Raw genomic sequence first — 7445 nt, 5'->3', positions numbered from 1 at the left:
TTCCCGACTAACTGTTTAGTCGGCTAATGTGGCCTATTTAGTCGGCAAATGGTTTTCCCGACTAAAATTTTTAGTCGGCAACTTGGTCGAGGAATGACAGTCGGCAAAGGTTTTTGTCGGCTAAAACAAATTTAGTCGGGAATTATTTTACCTTTGCCGACCAATTTTTTAGTTGGGAAATGTGTAGCCTTCGCCAGCCAATTTTTAGTCGGGAAATGTGTGGCCTTCGCCGACCAATATGTTAGTCGGCAAATGTGTGCCTTCACCGACCAATATGTTAGTCGGGAAATGTGTTTACTATCACCAACTAAAACTTAGTCGGTAATTGTCCATACCAACCAATTCTAAACGTTGAAATACTGGAATTTTCTACAATTATTTTTTTCATTTTTATTCCTTGTAAATTTGAACATTACATTCACAAAATTGTCAACCTAATGCAAATAATACAAAATAAAAAATCCAAGAAATAAATCCAAATTTTCATAAATAGAGGTGTCTAGCAAATACTTAAACAACTTGTATCCAAATTCCTAGAGCGCAAAATAACGCGTCCAACCACAATGGTACAATAAAAAAAATCTAGGCTTCATAACAAAATGTGTCCAAACCCTTAGACCGTAAAATACTAAAAAGTTCAACTTCAGTAAACGGATGACCAAAAAACAATATTAACTCTAATGGTCACACTACCATTTGTTCAAGAACAGATGGCTTTTTTCACCAAGTGCATAGCAAACTCGATATGAGACTCGCTCCCACAAAATCCATGAACTCTAACTTCCTTCAGATGGTTATGCACCCATCATCCTTCAATCTTGACCTTTTCAAGCATTTCACCGACAAGAGATTGTGTCTGCAACCACAAAAGCACAATAGTAATTTCAAAAATTTTGCCACAGGAAAATAAAGTATTAACACCGGCTAATAATTAAACATCAAGTTCAGTGGACAATGAGACTGATGCAAAAACTACAACTTATTCATGTAGCATAAAAGATTATTTGTTTGGTAAAGACAACAAAGAGTGCCAATACAAGTACTATTTCTATATTGGAAGTGTCTGAGTCTTTTGAGGAGAATCTGGAGGAAGCCCAAGAAGCATTAGGACTGAGTTTTTTTTTTTTTTTTGATCCGCATTAGGACTGAGTTGATCCTCATAACTATGTTCTTGTTGCCGATAAAAACAAAAAACTATGTTCCTGTTATATATGTCTCTCAAACTGACTGGTACCAAAATTCATGAGGTTTGCCCCAACATTTTCAAAACATGTAAGTTTCTAAAAAAAAAACTTTGATAACAAATTTGATACAGAAGAGATGAGTTTCTATTTTTTCCTGATTAAAAGGGCCAACAGATATTTACCTTTGTTCCTCCTCACGTGTCGCATTTGTTCCTCCTCACGTTGCTTTTGCTCTTCTCTTCCTCCAGTCGACTCTTCTCCTCCTCCCGCTCCTCCTCGCGTCGCCTTTGTTAGAGAACTGGTAAGTCTTCCATCAAGAGATGGAAACATTGAACAATAAACTAACATAAATGCTAGTAAAATAAAATTACAGGAAGCAGTGGCACGGAAAGGAAATCAAAATAGTTAATTGATATCCAACAAACAGTTAACTAAAGGAAAAAACTATTTCTAATCAACATATTGCCATATCCCAAAGTCCAGAGTTCATTTCACTAGGCAACATAGTTGTCAAATTGTGAATCGAATCGAGAATCGAAATGGTCATTTTTCGAATCGTGAATCGAATCGAATCGTGAATCGCTCTGATTCGGTCATGACTTCTATAATGTATAGAAACCTATGCTTATTGATTAGGGTAACAACATTATATACTACAAATGAAAGATTTAGGCCTAAATCAATAAATACTTTCTTCTAAATGTTGATTTGATAATAACGTGGAATATTAGGTAAGTTGCATCTATTGCAACTACCAAGAGATGATGATTCGTAAAGCCTACTTATGGTTCTTTTTGTCCAAAAGAGTTAAAAGTACAAAACAAACCCTTAGAAGGTCTTCTATAGGGTTGTTATATTCCATTTATCTTCCTCATTTTTGATTCACTCTTGTAATAAATCTCTTTTTCTTATTATCTATCCATATAACATAGACAAAAGATGACATATAACAATATTAGACCTTAAAAAAATATTTGAACCCTTTTCAAACAACGAAAGAAGCAAAACAAGAGTAAAAAATGAATTTCGAAAATTTTAAGTGAATCGAACGACTCACTTACGATTCTCAGCTATTTTCGATTCGGCAGCCTATTTGTATCGATTACCCACCGAATCGTATCGAATCGTACGACACGAATCGTAAATCACCGATTCACTTACGATTCTCAGCTATTTTCGATTCGGCAGCCTATTCTTATCGATTACCCACCGAATCGTATCGAATCGTACGATACGAATCGTGAATCGTACGATTCTGACAACTATGCTAGGTAATTTGTAACAAAAGCAATTATTCCTCATACTCTACTTTTGTGTACTAGAAGGAAAGAGTCGGTCATTTTTGCAGGGGCTCAAGTATATCTGAAGAAGGGACACATATGCACCCCCGAAACAGGGGAGGAGAGAGCAATCATTTTAACTTGTATGGGTATTTTTTGTTTTGGTAAACCACCCTTTCTTAGTTCAACTTTAAACAAGTTTTGGCACTCTTTGTTGGCTGCCCAAATACAGCCACAGTAGCAGCCCGAAACAAGGGAGGAGAGAGGGGTCTATAAGAAGTTACAAGTTACAACTTCTTTTGCCCATTATATAGGTAGAGAGTGGAACCTCATGGTTTTCCCTATATTCAATTCTTAAAGCAGAACTTATAGTTTTCAGCGGAACGGTCTATGTTCAATAGCTCATTAAAAATCACATACTCAATATTTTTCAATGATTTCAACACCAAAACATCACCAGTTGATCAAGATTTAAGACCCATGAGTCAGTAACACTTTCAACTGTGATAAAATTGATGAAAAATATAGCTCCAAAAGCTGCCCAGATTTCTAGAATTACCAAATCATTAACTTCAGAACAAAAATTGATTTTGCCTAGAAGGATTTAAGGCACAAATCTTACATATTTAGAAAGGTATGCAAGTCTAGTTTCAGAATCAAGAAACGGTGCGTAAAACCGATACCCGAGCTAGGAGATATGTTCGTTTCTTCAAGACATGTCGGTGTTGTCTGCACATACACTAATTTGACAGCAGTTTGGTGCGTGATTTTTATCTTTTTCCTCACATCATATAAAATTCTGAAATTTTTACAGCATATGCTAAACACAGAGGCATCTCCAGTAAAATTGCCAAAAAATAACACGATTGGCACATCAATGATAAAAATTCCTCAAATACATGACAGATTCAACTTGTTCAAAAACATAGTTTAGCATATTCATAAGATATACGAATTTCTTGGAATTAAACCCAACTCCAACCTCTAAAACCCTCTTTCATGGATTCAATTCAGTGCTAGCTACATGCCAAGTATAGAATTGAACAATAAAATTATAGGTTCAAGTATAGAAGAGCATGAATTACCATACAAAGTCTTCAACTCAAGCAAATCAGATTTTTTTGTCTTGCCCACTCCTAACCTCACAGATCTGTCCCTAGGAAACCCAAAAAAAATTCCAGCTAATCAGAGTTTTTCTATAAGTGAAAACAAAGGCTTCCACGCGATACCCACTATTAGAATTCAAAAGCTTAACAAGGCTTGTCTAATAATACAGATTACTATATGCTAGGGCTTGCCAAAAGTTTTTCCTTTCACGTGAAATCAAAGCAAACAAGAAGAACAGAAGATACCGAAACCGGAAAACCCAAAAGATTTTGGTGCCGTCATCGAGTTGTTCGTTTCCACTGCCGTCGTCGATTTTGCTGTCCCCGCCGCCATCGTTGTTGTTGACGAGAGTAGCGGGGAGAGAGAGAGGGAGCGATGGGGAGAGAGGAAAAGTAACAAAGGGAAGGGGGCCTGTATGCTTTGAGGTGGGTTAGATCAGGCGTGGTGTATACGGTGCCGTTTTATTTGGGAAACAAAATTGCCGACTAACCCCTTGGTCGGAAATTATCAAAATGCCGCCATTTTTTCGCGAAAATTTCAATTTGGCGCAAAAAAAAAAAAATGTCCACGACTAGAATTAACTTAGTCGGCAATTGTCTCATTTCAGATTTAGGGAAAATTATTTAGTGGGCTCTAATTGCGTTACCATTACATACAAACTCCAAACTTTATAGCTATGATTGTTTTTATAATGGTTGATCTGAACCGTTAGAATTTCAAGTCTTACCGATTATATTTTGTTGTCACCAAAATCAAAGATCATTCAATATCAGCGACTACATGATCGAAAAGCGTTACTGTGTCCAAAAGCATTAAAGTCTTATAGCATACCACTCGAGCCCTGCTTGAGGTCTTTTTGCGCGATCAAAACAATATATCTTTAATTTTTTACGGGTTGTATCTTTCTTACCCAGATTATAGTTGATAACTTTTCGTTGGATAATTTATCGAAAGGAAAATCCTATTTTTCTAATGAGTTCATGTCTCGATAAACGGGTTTTCTAAATCTGATCAAGTTGCAAATTTTCGAGAATAAATAATTCAACAAGTGCAACAAAATCAACGGTCTCGATTGTCTTGCAATCGTGTGGCTACTATAACAATGAATACAACATAAGGCTTAGTTGATTATCAAGTAAATCATAAGTATAGATTACAAAGGTATAATAACTGTCGAGTCATTTTTTCTAATGCTCGATCTGAATCGTTAGGATTTCACATCTTACTGATTGTAGTATTGTCACCAAAATCGAAGATCATTCGACATCAACGACCACATGATCGAAAGCAAATTTAATGCGTTCGGAGACGTTTAAGTGTTATAATGCACTAAATGAGTCCCGCCTGAGATCTTTCTTGGCAATCGAAATCATCTATCTTTGAAGTAATACGGATAAGATCATTTGTACCAAAAATGAAGTTAATCCCATATGGGTAGACACTTGATCAAACAAGAATTGTTTTTAATTTAAGAATTTGTGTGTCAATAAAGGGGCTACTTTAACCTGATCAAGCCAAAATTTTATGAAAAACTTATGAATAAGAAGGACAAAAATATGAATGGTTTTGATCGGAAAAGTTGCATCGTAATCAATGTAGTTGGAACAAATATTTTCATTCTTGAAAGTTTTAAAAAGGGGGAAAAAATTGATATTCCAAGACTAAAATTATTTTTAGTCGGCAAAAATATATAAATCCCATTTACTGTTTTTAAATTGGTGAAAAATCCATATTTTCCTGACTAAAACTATTATTAGTCGGCAAAATATATAAATCCCGACCAAATTAATTAGTCGGGAAATTTATTTCATTTATTGATTTTTAAAATTGGTGAAAAATACATATTTTCCGGACTAAAACTATTATTAGTCGGAAATAATATACAAATCCCGACCAAATTAATTAGTCAGTAAATTTATTCCATTTACTAATTTTTTAAATTGGTGAAAAATGCATATTTTCCTGACTAAAACTATTATTAGTCGGAAATAATATACAAATCCCGACCAAATTAATTAGTCGGTAAATTTATTCCATGTACTATTTTTTTAAATTGGTGAAAAATGCATATTTTCCCAACTAAAACTATTATTAGTCGGAAATAATATACAAATCGAGACTAAATTAATTAGTCGGGAAATGTATTTCATTTATTGATTTTTTCAATTGGTGAAAAATGCATATTTTACCGACTAAATCTATTATTAGGGCCAAAAACTAACACTAGCGACTAATGAAAGTTTAGTCGGTAATTGTTAAAAAATTGCCGACCAAATTTATTTTAGTCGGGAATATTAGTCGGCAATTGTGTAATTTGTTGTAGTGTGGAAAAGTAGTCCGATAAGTGGTATCAGAGCCAGGAAGTCATGGGTTCGAGTCGCGGGAGCATCATCGTGAGGGAAGGATTGTTAGGCCCAGAGTGCCCCCATAGATTTGGTTACACAATGCCACTTCCTGCAATCTCTCTAAAAGCAGACTTGCGGGTGCGATGTCGAATGCCATAAAAAACTTAATTGAAGCCTTCACTAACACTAATTGGTTTTAGGAGAGATGGTGGAAAAGCGGTTCGACACCGGTCTTACAGGATATTATGCTAGCAACGACATAGCCCTATACTTGGGGTATTCAACCTTTTTCAACGGTTAGGTTGTGGTGAAGCACCACCGTGCCACCTTTGTGACGCCCCCATAGCCACCCCGTGAGTCTCTCTCAATCACCCATGCCTTTTTTTTCTCTCTGCCATGGCACCGTCTCTCTATTCTCTCTCCCGTAATGATTGAACTTCCTCCTAGATCTGGGAATCCAAAGGGTTTGGGTGGGAAATGACTTGGATGCCACTCGTTTTAAAAGTTTGGCTAACGGCGTTAGACTTGGGGACTTAATTGGTATAAAATTAAAATGTTGGGGACCAAATGTCTCCAATGTTTTTGTTGGAGATGAAAATAAGATGACAACAATACTTTGGGGACTAAAAAAGTTAATAAGCCAGCAAAAGAATATGAAAGTACAAATTTCTATTTTGCTTAGTCACTTTTTATGTATATGCTCCAACACTACTAACTATTTTGCCTAATTTAAAGTACACAAAAAGGTAGATCAACTCATGTTTGGCAAGATGCTTGATGAAGTGACACTTTTTAATTGGTTACCAAAATTTGCCCAGTCTCATCTAACTAGCTACATGTGCTAGGCAAAAGGCTTGGCCAAATGGCTATCTTGTTGGAGAAGAAAAATTGTACTTCTGTTAGAAAAAATAGCCAACATAGCTCATTTGCTTAGCATCTTGGAGATGCTCTTTGCGACCAAAGTTATGGCTAACTCTCTAACTTACAGCCCTTCTATGTAATTGTTGATACCCCATTTTGTCCCACCACTCCAGAGGTAAAGTCGTAAAATCATAATTCAATTTTGCCCAGGAAAATAACTTTTTTGCACCTGTAAAAGCAACAATCCGCGGATTGCTTATCCCAAAAGACGAATTCAAGCTTAGACAACCTCGGCATTGAGATTCTTGTGGAGTACGAGAACATTGACACCCCTAGGACTCAATCAGACAACAATGACATTTTCAATAGTTTGCAAAGGAAAGTCAGTGCAATTTCTAAAATGTTAGGGGATGTGCCTATATTTGTTAGAAACCTCAAGGTAGGTCAACAAGAATTACCCTAGTGATTTTTTAATAACTTTAATGTCATACTTGACGGTCTTGTATGTAGCATCGTACTTAAAAATACGATTTTTGAACATTTACATGTCCAGACGAACTAAAAGGTCAAATATTTTGACCAAAAAGTTAAGGGTAAATTACTATTTCCCCCCTCTAACTATAGGTCGGGGACACTTTACCCCCTCTAACTATTTTTTTAAGCACTTA

General features: G+C 35.7%; 1 long non-coding RNA gene across 1 annotated transcript; it reads right to left on the bottom strand.

Moving 5' to 3' along the window:
* Positions 1-1438: 1438 nt before the first annotated feature.
* On the bottom strand, positions 1439-3988 carry LOC131329420 (uncharacterized). The gene is made up of 3 exons (XR_009200760.1): positions 3817-3988; positions 3550-3620; positions 1439-1491 (listed from the first exon to the last, which is right to left on the bottom strand). It is a non-coding gene; the product is annotated as an uncharacterized LOC131329420 (long non-coding RNA).
* Positions 3989-7445: the final 3457 nt, after the last annotated feature.

Source organism: Rhododendron vialii, chromosome 6a, assembly GCF_030253575.1.
Source record: "Rhododendron vialii isolate Sample 1 chromosome 6a, ASM3025357v1".
Lineage (NCBI taxonomy): Eukaryota > Viridiplantae > Streptophyta > Magnoliopsida > Ericales > Ericaceae > Rhododendron > Rhododendron vialii.
Note: the sequence above shows the minus strand (reverse complement) of the source record. Positions and strands in the feature narration are given on the sequence as shown.